Source organism: Bubalus bubalis, chromosome 5, assembly GCF_019923935.1.
Source record: "Bubalus bubalis isolate 160015118507 breed Murrah chromosome 5, NDDB_SH_1, whole genome shotgun sequence".
Classification (NCBI taxonomy): Eukaryota; Metazoa; Chordata; class Mammalia; order Artiodactyla; family Bovidae; genus Bubalus; species Bubalus bubalis.
In genome coordinates, this window is record NC_059161.1 from 31,597,050 (window position 1) to 31,609,764 (window position 12,715).

Consider the following 12,715-nt stretch of genomic DNA (forward strand, 5'->3'; position numbering starts at 1 on the left):
TGGCTAAGTCCAGCAACATGCTTCCAGCGAGGCCCTCACTTGGCGATTAGGAACTTCTCTGATCCAAGAGAGAACGAATTTGGCGCTCGCACCGCGCAGAAAGCTCCTGGATCTTGCGCGCCCGCTTGTCCATCACACGCGCGCACCTGAGCTCGGACCCGCGAGGAGAACAACACCCAGGCCGGGACCAGAGCCCCGCCGCAGCCCGCACGGCACGGACTGGAGCGAGCTCCTGCGCTGGCGCTGGCTCTGCTGGCCTCGCTCGCCGCCCCGCGCGGGCCTGTCCTCTTGCCCACTAGGGACTCCTGGTCCTCTTCGCCCTCGCGACCCTGCCAGGCCCAGCCAGCGCCTCTAGATCGCGCGGACCGGGACACCCGCCCCGGCTCTTGCGTCCTGAGATCCGAGACCCGGCCCGGGTCCTACTCGCATCCGCGAGAATCCGGCCTGGTCCTGTGCCCTGGGGAAGCCCCCTCCAAGCTTCCCAGAACAAACGGGTAGGGGATGCGTGTAGGCGTCCTGCTCGGCGGTGCCAGCCGTTTTTGTCCCCTGACAGATCAAACCCTGTGTGTGATTCGTCTTTGGGTACCCCAACCCCCATACCACGCACCTTGCAAGCAGTAGGTGATCAGTAAAGGTGTGTGGGAGTCAGCCAGATGGGCCAGGTGCTGACCCGTGCACTAGCCCTGGCTGCGCGCAGTTCCAGGGTAACTGCCGCGCGGGTTCCCGTGGCCTTGAGGCGGGTAATGTTGAGCACCAGAAGGCAGCGCACAGCAGGTACCCGCTGCCTTGAGTAGTTCAAAACTCGCCAGCCTGTTGGTTTCTTCAGCCAAGGCCCTAGGACTAGGTGGAAGCCCTGAAGACCCCGTCTGCCCTGCGAGGGCGACCGGTCTATGGAGCCCCAGGTGTGGGCGCCCTAGGAAAGTCTTGGTCTGAAGCGGGTCTCTGCGCGTAGAAATCAATTTCCAGTGCACTACCCACGTGTCGCCGTGGACACCCGCGCATACCTGCGCAGCGCGGAACGAAACCCAGCCCCTGGCGCGCGAATCGGTGGCCGGGGGAGGGAGCAAGGTGCCGGCTTCGAAACGGGAGTGTTTGTGTTCGGAATTACTCCCCGGGTGCTGTGGGCACAATCTTCCGCTGGGCCGAAAGAGACGCGTCTAGAGGGTATTCCAGCAGATCCACAATGCGGACAGGGGCGGGAGCGGGGCTGCGACTTCAGCTGGGTGAGCGACGTAGGTGGCGAGCCCCCCAGGGCGGAGGAGCCCGGCTCGTACCACCCGGAAGCGAGCGGCTTCACTTAATCCCGGGTCCTGGGGTTGCCACTTTCATCTCCCCACCCCCCGCCCCCGCCGCAGGCCACAGCCAGTGCGCGCACTCCGCAGACCTGGGTGGCCGCGCTCCTACGATGCCCAGCCCTTCCCCTGCCCCGTGGATCCTCTGCTCCCGGCGCTGAGGGGTCCCGCGCCCGTGGGGGCGGAGGACCGGGACCCGGAAGATGCGGCGTCCCGGGGACAGGAAGGCGTCGGGCCGGGGGGTCAGCACCTCTGCCCGCCACGTGCGCGCTCCTAAGCCGGCCGAGAGCCACTGTCCCGTTTTCGCAGCATCAGGGCCCCGGGGCCCGGCCCGCGTCCAGCCCGAGGTAGGCGGCCCCGCCGGGGCCGGGAGGGGCGACGCGCGCCAAAGGACGGCGGGAAGGAGGCGGGGCAGAGTGCGCCCCTGGACCCCGACTCGGACGCGGCCAGCTGGGGGGGCGGAGCGCCGGATGGCAACCTTGGCCCTAGCCTGGCGCTGTTGCCCCTTGCTCCTCCTGCCAACGGCTGAGTGGCCCGCGCTGCCTTCCCGCCGGCCGGCTGCGGAAGGCGCTAACGCTGGCGGCTACCCCTCCCCGCGGCGCCTCCCCTCCCCGCGCCCATATAACCCGCCTCGGCGGCCGGAGCCCGCCCTGCCTCCGCGCCCGCGCCCGCCAGGCCGCACCCGCCTCTCGTCCCGCGCCCGCCCTGAGCCCACGAAGGGGTTACGCGGCGAAGCCCCGGCTAGCGCCAGGCGGCTCGGGCATCGATTCCCGGGGCTCCGACGGCACCAGGTAGGGAGCACGGGGACCTGGCGCAAGGGGCCTGGGCGTGTTTGGGCTCCGCCTGCGGGGCCTGAGTCCATAGCGGCGAGCGCATGGGCTCGCGGCTCCGAAGCTGGGAGTCGGTGAGAAGAGACCTCGTGCACGAACTCATGAGAGGCTGACCTGGCGTCTCCCTCGAGTATGACCAGCTACTGACACGGGGCGCGGTGGGGCTGCAGGGAGCCAGAGTCCAGCCGGGGAGATGTGGGGTCCTGCCCCCAGCGTGGCGGCCTTTGGGGCCAGGATCAGCCTGGCTGGGATTCCCAGAGGGCCTGCCTCGGGTTAACCCCTCTCCACCCTAGCTTCAAGGGGAGGTAGGGAGTGCGACCCCCAGGAGGCTGGCTGCGGAGGGGTGCGGGTGCCGGTAGCTGACAAGCCCCTCCCCGCCGGGCCCCAGTCCGTCTGTACTCTAGAGGGCTGTTAGCAATCTGGAGGCGTTAGCCACCCTACCCAGTATGGGCGAGTGAGACCCAGGTCTTCCCTGGACCAGGGGAACTGGGCATAGCCCCTAGGTTGGTCCCAGGGGTGGATTACCAAGGGGCCAGGTTCCAGAGTGGCATCTCTAGGTGGCCCTGAGTTGGCTGGGGTACCCACCTGTTTTCCGAATCTGTTCCAAACAAGGAAAAGAGGGGTCAGAATTAGGCCCTGGGCCGGCCTGGCCAGAGACCACACGTCTTTCCAGGACCCCTTCTCTCCTAGTCCTCCTTGCTTTGCAGTCGCCATCCTTTTAGGCCTTAGACTGGGGTGGGAGGTGGGGGCTGGGGGGCTATTATCACCTTCTCGTTGTTGTTCAGTCACTCAGACTCTGAGACCCCATGGGCTACAGCTTGTATTTTCCTTTGGTCCCTAAGCGGCTTTGCACAAAGTATGCACGTGTCTGCATAAGTAAATGGGTGGTGGGTAAACCACCATCAACCAGCAAGGGGCCGGGGAAACAGCACACCGTTCACTTCTGACCAGAGGTCATTTGGTTCAAGTATACTGTAGCCTGTTTATTGAACGCTGTACATTTGGGAGCCTTTTGTTTGTTTGTTTTGCTATCATTGTTACTGTTTGTTTCACCTTAATATATTATTAGCTTTTGGGCGAAAATGCACTGTTCCCCGGAAGTCTAGCACTCATCTTTTGACTTACTCAATAAGTTAAAGAAGAATTGTATCGAGAACGAAAAGTCAAAGTGTTTAACATTTTGCAACATATGAATGTATGGATCATGCATGTGATTTTTAAAAATAAGATAAAAAGTTGGGCTGGTACCGGAAGCTGCCAGGGTGTCAGTGGGGTGCCACCAAGAGAATGGCCACAGAAAGCTTAGCCCCATTTCAAAGTCCTACTGAGGTTCTGGGGGACAGGGTGGTGGTGTTTAGTCTCCAAGTTGTGTCCGACTCTTTGTGAGCCCATGCACTGCAGCACTCCAGGTTTCCCTGTCCTTTACTATCCACCAGAATTTGCTGGGAAAACAGGAGAACAGGGTAGCTGTCTACAAATTCAGCCTCCAAGGACAGCCCCACGGAAGGGCCAGCCTGGTGCAATGATTAATCCTGTAGGTGTGGAGGTTAGAACATTGGGGTTCAAATCCCCTCTCCGCCACTTACTTGTCATGGACCTCCAGTGACCCAGCCACTTGGAGCCTCAGTTCACCCGTCTATAAAGAAAGGCAATAATGGCCTCTGTCCCAGAGGGTTGGAGGAACAGTAACCAAGATGCCATATCTAAGTGCTTAGAATGACGCCTGCTACACACAAGTGGGCCCCAAAGTGCTGGCTGTTGATGCTGCTCCAGAGGCCCTTGGTAGGGTAGGGGACATAGTTCTCTGGTAGCCAACAGGTCTCCCCTTGGGAGTGGGGAATGGAATGGCTGGCAGTGGGGCAGGAATCTGCCTGTGGTTTGGATGGAGGCTGCCAGTCTCTGTCGGGGGTACTGGAGCAAGGATTCCTCCCTGAGTAGTTATTTGTAGAGAACTTGGGAACCGGACCTGGGGAAGGTCCTGCCTGTGGCCAAGGATGGCATTCACCCGAAGATTCTGACACCTTAAAGGGAAATCCTCGGTGGGTGAAAGGAAGCTTCATGTTCATCCAGCCAGGAGACTGCTTCTGGACAACAAATTCAAGGGGAGTTTGTCCTCTAAAGGCTTATATAAAAGACATCGAGGACACACACAATGAACTTCGGGTTTGCAAAAAAAAAAGAAAAAAACCCAGAAACTTTCTTCAACTGTGCATTTCTTCTACCCAGCCCCCATAAAAGGGAAGGGCATGCTTTTATTTTCCAATTTGGACATTTCCATGGGAGTGCTGAGTCAATGTTTAAAACTACTCATTTTCTGATGATTTAGCTTTATACAGCAAAAATGAAAAAAAAAAAACAAACTGAGAGGAGTGTTTGAGCAAGTCCTAGTTCCCTTGGCCCCTGACCATGCTTCTGTCTGGATACTGAAAGCTTTACTATTATGAGAACTGTGCCCCCAGAACACTGTGTGCCAGTTTACCCCTGCAAGCTGCTGTAAAGTGTTTCTGTGCCCTGCCCAGTTGTCTGGAACTGCTGCTGCTAAGTCGATTCAGTCGTGTCTGACTCTGTGCGACCCCATAGACGGCAGCCCACCAGGCTCCCCCGTCCCTGGGATTCTCCAGGCAAGAACACTGGAGTGGGCTGCCATTTCCTTCTCCAATGCATCAAAGTGAAAAATGAAAGTGAAGTTGCTCTATCATGTCTGACTCTTCACTGCCCCATGGACTGTAGCCTACCAGGCTCCTCTGTCCATGGGATTTCCAGGCAAGAGTACTGGAGTGGGTTGCCATTGCCTTCTCCGTGTCTGGAACTAGCAGCATCCATTTGTGTGTAGCCAAAATATACAAGCCACCTGATGCAAAGAACTGACTCATTTGAAAAGACCCTGATGCTGGGAAAGATTGAAGACAGGAGGAGAAGGGGACGACAGAGGATGAGATAGATGGATGGCATCACTGACTCAATGGACATGAGTTTGAGTAAACTCTGGGAGTTGGTGATGGACAGGGAGGCCTGGCGTGCTGCAGTCCATGGGGTCGCAAAGAGTCGGACATGACACGACTAAGCGACTGAATTGAACTGCAAATACACAATATCTTTTTTTTCTTTAAGTTTGCCTTCTTAAGTAGATTACATAGGACTCCTGGAAAACCCTTTCTGAGTGTGTTATGCAGAGGAAAATTGATTTTTTTCTATACAAGAAAAGCCTCTACTCATCGGGGCTCGAGTTAAAGACACTTTTACAGCAGCAGGCTCTGAGAGTCTGCACGAGTGGGCAGGCATTGACTTTTCATCTGCATCCCCTGCTTCGTGTCTGCTCTCAGGCTGGTATTCCTTTGCAAACCAGACATTCGCTCCTCAAAAGTATTTTCTTTTCCTAGAGATCCTCCCTCAAATCAGAGACCCAAAGAAAGCAAAAATTCCTAAGGGAATCACTGATATTTTCATTGTGTGTGGCAGCTGCTGTGGAAATCTCAAAATTTCGTTTGTTCTTGTCACTGAGTTGAAATAGTCGTCAGACCTGCTACCTGAAGCCCCATAATCACCATATCACGAATTGGCTTTTATCTTATTTTGGCCAAGCCATGCAGCTTGTGGAATCTTGATTTCCCTGACCAGGGATTGAATCCATGTTGTCAGTGAAAGTGCGGGTTCTTAACCACTGGTCAGCCGGGGAATGTCCCTAATTTTGCTTTTAAATATCATCCTAACTGTGTTAGTGTCCTGGGGCACTAACCAAGAACGAGGGGGCTGAAAACAAACGAAAAGGACTTACTCTTTCATGGGCTGGAGTTCAAAAGTCCAAAACGCAGGTGTGGGCAGAGCTGGTTTCCTCTGGAGGCTCTGAGGGAGAGCGCGTCTGTGTCTTACCCCTCGCCCCGAATCTTCCTGGACTTCTACACACATCACCCCAATCCCTGCCTCCGGGTTCACACGGCCTCTCCTCTGTGTCTCCCGGTTTTTGTCTCTTATAAGGACCCTTGTCGTTGGATTTAGAACCACAGCAATCCGGGAGATCCCATCCTGAGATCTTTATCTTACACATCTACAAAGGGGAGGGGGGTGCCATTCAACCCACTAGAATAATTGTAATTCAATGTAGCTAGTTTCGTTGGTAATTTTTTGTTTGCGCATTCTGCACACGCGACCTCTGGAACCCCCAGGGCCCAGGGGTCCAACCTGGGCCACCGCAGTGGAAGCACTGATTTCTAACCACTGGGCCACCAGTGAACTCCCTGAAATATGTTTCTAAGAAGTGTTCCAGGGGCCAGGACGTAAAAGGTGAAGAAACTTCTTCTAACCCACACCCCTCTGTGCTGAAAGAGGAACCAGACACCCCTCCCCCCAGTCTGTTCCAGGGCAGCCTAGGTTGCAGGGAGCCACTCCTCCAGCCTCTGGGGGGAGTTCTTCCCACCACCATCCCGTCCACCCCACCCAAGGCTACGTGGGCCGTCACAGCCCCCAGAGGTGGGAGAGAGAACAGACACACAAAGCAGCTTTGGGCCACCGGCGCCAAAGAGGGGCTTAGAGGTGGGCAGGCATCAACCTGGGGGAGTCCGGGGAGGAGGGGCGGCACCTCCGAGGGAATTGGACCAGGAGAGAGGCCAGGCAGCAGGGAGGGCCCTGCGGGGCTTGAAGAGAGGAGATGGGGCCTCCCCGATTTCAGGCAGCTCTAGAGGGTCTGTAGCAGCGACACTCTGGCCCTTGGGTTTAGAATCTGGTCCCCCAAAGAGTGAGCCCCAGAGGGACCTGGGAGCCAGCGGGGCGGGGGCACCAGAGTGAGGACCGCGCTCCAGCCCCGCCCAGTGTTTCTGCCCTCCCATCTGTGTTTTGGGGCAAGGGTGAGTTATAACCCTGACAGTAGACATTCATAGCGCCCCCCACCCCGCCCCGTGTACGTGCCTCTGGGCGTTTACCACACTTGTAGGTGGGCACCGAAGCCAGAAACCTCAGACCAAGTGATTAAATCAGATGCAGGTGTTGTCTGGCCACCCATGCCTGGCACACCACGGGCAGAGGGTACAACAGGCAGGGCCCTGGGCTGGTAGTCCAGACAGTAGTCCAGAGCAGACCTGGCTCCTCCATGACCTTGGGCTAGTCCCCAGGCTCTTCATCTTTGGGCGGGGGACACCCACCTGCCTCCTCATTGTTGGAGCCGGAGCCAGGGTTCCCTTGAGTGGCCCATGGAATACATCTGAGAGCCCCAGAGGGCAGACTCAAGGTGCCCAGGGAAGACTGGTTCAGCCCCTTCCATGCCCCACCAGACAAGTCTGCCTCCCACCAGCCAGGGTTCGGGGGCCTGGGCATCAGGGCTGGGCTGGGTGCCCAGGGGTCCCTCCTCTGTGGTCCTTCTCAGGGTGGCTGCATGTAGAAGGGACCAGTCCCTGGTGTGTCTCTGCCCAGTGCCAGCTGGCAAAGCATTCCCTGAGGCCTTGGGTGCCTGTGAGGAGGGACAGGGGCTCTAATTGCTCACCTGCCGCTCCAAGGTGCCAGGCCCGGGAGAGGGGCATCTGGGGAAGCCTCTGGCTAATTGGGCGGGCGGCTTCTCCTGGGGCAGGGATGGACTGGGTCCTTCAGAGCAGGCAGCGAAGATGCCTCTCCCCCTCCCCCCTGACTTCCTGGGCTCTTTTCTCCGTCGGGGCTGAGCCGTGAGAAAGACGCAAGGGCCTCTCTTGTCAGCCTTGGGCCTCCAAGCTTGCTTGCGTGGTGCCCACCTGCCAGACAGAGGCCACTTCTGTGTCTATCCAGCATACACGCCAGGCTCTGGGGGACGGGCCAGAGTGGGGACCAGGAGGGCAGCCTGGGGCCCAGTGTGGGTCCTGCCATCCTGCACAGTGATGGAGGGTGGCTTTTGGGAGGGGTGCGGCTTGAGGAGTCTCTGCAGCTGTTGGGGCTACAGGAGGGGAGGCTATGCTTCCCTGTGCTTTGTGTGTGTGCGCGCGCATGAGCGCACGCGCTGAGTTTCTCAGTTGTATCCCGCAATTTTTGACCCTGTGGACTGTAGCTCACCAGGCTCCTCTGTCCAGGGAATTCTCCACGCAAGAATACTGGAGTGGGTTGCCATTTCTGTCTCCAGGGGATCTTCCCGACCCAGGGATCAAACCTCATCTCTGCCAGGCAGGACACAAATAAACAGATCAAATCACCCTCTCCACACTGGGCGGTCCTGCATTTAGGGTCCTCAATCATTTGCATTATGTGCAATGCAAATTTAGCACAATTCCCCAAAAGACAGTGGGAGGGCAGGTCATTATTAGTATGCAGATCAAAAGGGGATCCCCTCGGTGTTTTCTGTGACCTACAAAACCCAGTCATTAGCGGCCCCTCTGCTTTTACTCACCTCCGTTTCCCACACCCCTCCCCGCTTCCCCTGACTCAACCAACAAAACCCCGGTAATTAGGAGACACTCTGTCTTTTTTTTTTTTTTTTCACGGAGCCAGACAAGCTGCCACTTGCTCCCGGCTTCTTAGCTTCTGATCAGGGGTGCTCCTTGCCTAATTACTTGGCAGTAATGAGCAAGGAGGACGCAGGTTGTCAAAGTCCCCCCAGCTTTTAGAAGGAAGCTGCAAATTAAAAATGAGGTATTGGTAAACAAGATGCTAATTGGATTAATGTGAAAGTAATGAATTCTGATAAAAAGTGGTCCAATTAGACAGTTGGAAGATTGAGGTCACTGTGATGTCAAGAGCACTGCCTGGCTGTCATCTGGTCTGTGTGATGTTTGAAAGAATTAGGATACTAGGAAGTGTCTGCTCTCGCGGTGGAGTGTGCAGATGAAGGAAAGTGGAAGAAAGAGCCCCGTGTGAGCAGAGCGTGGGGAAGCCGCGAGCCATCCCAGGCTGTCTTTTCGGAGTCTGGAGGAGTCTCTGGCCAGACAGGGTCATGTAAAGTGGTCAACAGAACCTCAAGTTGCTGACTTTCTCTTTTCTTTCCTCTGCTGTCTCTAAGCCTTGGTCCTTTTTGTTTCTCTCCTCCTGATAAATCTGCTAGATGTGTCAGCTGCTGGGCTCCCGGACTGGAGCCAGGACTGGGACGAACGGGGTTGGGAGAGACCGGCTTGGCCCTGCCTGAACCTTTTTGAATCTTTTGAAATTTTTGCTACTTAGTAGTGTTTCACTGACAAAAAAAAAAAAAAAAAAAATCCACGGAGGTAAAAAGTGACGAAAGTCATGGTGAGGGTGACCGAACTTGGAATCAGCTAGCCCAGATCTGCTGTGTGAAGACTGACTTTGGTTGATGAGTGGAAAAATACCTTCCCCATATAAGGAGAGAAAATGGGGCTTCCCAGGTGTTGCTAGTGGTAAAGAACCTGCCTGCCAGTGTATGCTAGACAGACGCAGGTTCGATCTCTGCTGGGTCGAGAAGATCCCCTGGAGGAGGAAATGGCAACCTACTCCAGTATTCTTGCCTGGAGAATCCCATGGACAGAGGAGCCGGGCGGGCTACAGTCCATGGGGTTACAAAGAATCAGATATGATTAAGTGACTAACACAAGGAGAGAACGTGAGGATGTGGCCAGTTCAGCCCTTGTGGTCCCAGGGAGGGACCCTTTCCTGACCCCTTATCTGGGCACCGCTGGGTATAGCCGGGCCTTGGGGATAACCAAGCCATTGTGATGGCCCTAACTTTATGGTCCAAACTAATCCTGAGCCCTGATATTTCAGAATTCAGATTACTTTTTTTCATTTTGCCTTCTCAGTTGGTAAAGAATCCACCAACAACGCAGGAGACCTGTGTTCAATCTCTGGTTGGGACGATCCCCTGGAGAAGGGAAAGGCTACCCACTCCAGAATTCTGGCCTGGAGAATTCCATGGACTGTATAGTCCACGGGGACGAAAAGAGCTGGACATGACTGAGCAACTTTCACTGTTTCATTTTAGAAAAGTAGCATAGTGTCTGAATCGTCTGTTTTATGATACCACCAAGAGGTCCGATAGGAGCACCCACGTTTCTGCAATGACACACATGGATGTTTACCCTAAACATCAACAAAGACCATGGAGGGTCTCATGTCTGTCCACTCAGTGGCGTCAGCCCCAGACGTAAGGAAAGGCTTTCAGTTTTCTGAGTTTTTTGGATCTCAAAGTTCAGAAAAGGGATGTGGAGTGGCTTAAATCAGTATTCCACAGAGTGTCTAACTCTTTATCCATCCATCCACCCATCACTTGTCATTCATTCCTGAGCACCCACAGTTTACCACGTTCCGTTCCGAGGGCTAAAAGCCCACAGCCTTGCCTCCCAGTGATATCAACCTAAAACCAAAATGACCACTCCTCAGAGACCAGGCACCAGAAGGGGAAGCAGGGTGCTGACTGCAAATATGCAGGGGCTTGCCAGAGCCCAAGCTTCCCCCTGCTGAGGGTCCTGGGCGCAAGCGGTGACTCAGAGCTTCCTTTGTTTAAAGACGTGGGTGGGGAGAGGTCTTGACCACCAGGGTCAGGATGGGCTGTGCCCAGAACTGAGACAGAGGCCCTCTGGGCAGCTTTGGGGCACCTGCTCCTCCAAGCTGTCTCACCAGCATTTGGAAACTAACACGGTGCTGGGGTGGGGGGAGGGGTGGGGGAGGAGTTGAGAGAAGGTTTCAGAACACACAACAGGTGGGTCAGGAGTTTGGTTCAACTCCTGGAGTCTCCTGAATCTGATGGTGGTGTTTCAGTCCCGAAGAACAAGCACATCCCAGGAAACATGGCACATGCTTTGCCCAGGACGCGTCTGAAGTAGGTGGTTTAGTCAGAGGTTCATCTGTTGGTTTTTAGGCCCAGCTCTGCAGTGTGATGTGCCTTAGTCTCACTGTGCCTCCATATCCTCACCTGCAGAATGGAGACAGTAACTGTTCTCCAGGGCTGCTGCTGCTGCTGCTAAGTCGCTTCAGTCATGTCCGACTCTGTGCGACCCCATAGATGGCAGCCCACCAGGCTCCCCCGTCCCTGGGATTCTCCAGGCAAGAACACTGGAGTGGGTTGCCATTTCCTTCTCCAATGCATGAAAGTGAAAAGTGAAAGTGAAGCTGCTCAGTTGTGTCCAACTCTTCGCGACCCCATGGACTGCAGCCTACCAGGCTCTGCCGTCCATGGGATTTTCCAGGCAAGAGTACTGGAGTGGGGTGCCATCGCCTTCTCCGCTCCAGGGCTGACATGATGACTAAATGATCCCTGTTTGTAAAGTGCCTGTTCCGGTGCCCCATGCCCAGGGAGTCACATGTCGGGTGCGACACTGAGGGTTCACGGGGATCTGGCTACTGTCTGTTGACTTTCTGACACACTTCTGGGAAGGCACCCTGAATGAGTAGGGGCTCATGGGAAACGCTGAGAACTGGAGGAAGGCTCCTCTAACGGTGGGAGGTGGGATGGTGGGGGGTGGCCTTGAACATGCCTCAGCTGCCTCCTCCCCAACCACACAGTTGCTGCCCCAGGAGGAAGCAGGGGTTTCTCTTTCTTTCTTTCTCTGTTTCTTTCTCTCTCTCTCTCTCTGCACTAGGTCTTAGATTCGGCATGTAGGATCTAGTTCCCTGACCAGAGATTGAACCCAGGACCCCTACATTGGAAAAGACTCTGATGCTGGGAAAGATTGAAGGCAGGAGGAGATGGGGATGACAGAGGATGAGATCGTTGGACAGCTTCACCAACTCAGTGGATATGAGTTTTGAGCAAACTCATAGGAGTTGCTGAAGGTGAAGGGAGATGGTGAAGGACAGGGAAGCCTGGCGTGCTGCAGTCTACTGAGCAACTGAACAACAACAACCCCTGTACTGGGAGCTCAGAATCTTTGCCACTGGACCCCCAGGGAAGTCCAGAGGTTTCTGTCTAAAGACGCAGGGCTGTTTTAGCTGACCCCCATACAGGGCCCCCAAAATGTATCTTGGAATAAAGGGCATTTACGGAAGGCAGAAGAATGTCCCCCAAAAGCATCCATGTCCTGGTCCCTAGAAACTGTGACTTATTTCACAGGAAAAGGGACATGATTAAATCAAGGGCTAGAGGTGGGCAGTATCTACCCCTGGGGTATCTGGGGTATCTGTGTCATCACAAAGGTCCCTCTAAGGGGGAGGCAGGCGGGTCAAAGCAAGATGGAGGAAGAGGGTGGAGGGAGGAATTTCAGGATGGAGGAGGGGAGGGGCCAGGAGCCAAGGGATGTAGGCAGCTTCTAGAAGCTGAAGAAAGAAAGGAACAGACATTGTCCTGGAGCCTCCACAAGAAACACCTTGATTTCAGGCTCACAAGACTCTTCCTGATGCCCAGGACTGTGAGGGAATAACAGAGGGCCTCAGGTCATCAGTTCTGGCTGCAATAGGGAAGTGAGGCAAGCTCACCCTGCAAGGGCCCTGCCCTCTGCTCCCCTCTCCATGGAGATAACCAGAGGCCTTGCCCCGACTTCACACCTGGGCCTCCCAGGCTGACCTTGGCTCCGGCCTCAGCAAGGAGGGCTTTTCTGATCGTGTCTCCTGAGGGGAGAAGAGACCCAGAATGCTCGTTGAGTGCTCCACCCAGAGCTGGCGGGTGTCAACTGCTCTTTAGCCAGAGGTCCAACTGTGACCACCACTCAATAGTCAGCCAGCTATCCTTTGTCTCTGACTTCCTTGTTTCTGCTGAGG

General features: G+C 55.6%; 1 protein-coding gene across 3 annotated transcripts in view; it reads left to right on the forward strand.

Annotated features, from left to right (window-relative positions):
* Nucleotides 1–12,715, forward strand: part of TP73 (tumor protein p73) — a 76,804-nt gene that overhangs the window by 834 nt on the left and 63,255 nt on the right. Inside the window, exon 2 of one of the 3 annotated variants that reach the window (XM_044942894.2) lies at nucleotides 9–1,639. The gene's annotated coding sequence lies outside the window, so the exon portion shown is untranslated. Of the gene's footprint in view, nucleotides 1–8; nucleotides 1,640–1,708; nucleotides 2,084–12,715 lie in introns of those variants that run through there. The other 2 variants (XM_044942895.2, XM_044942893.1) reach the window with 2 other exon arrangements.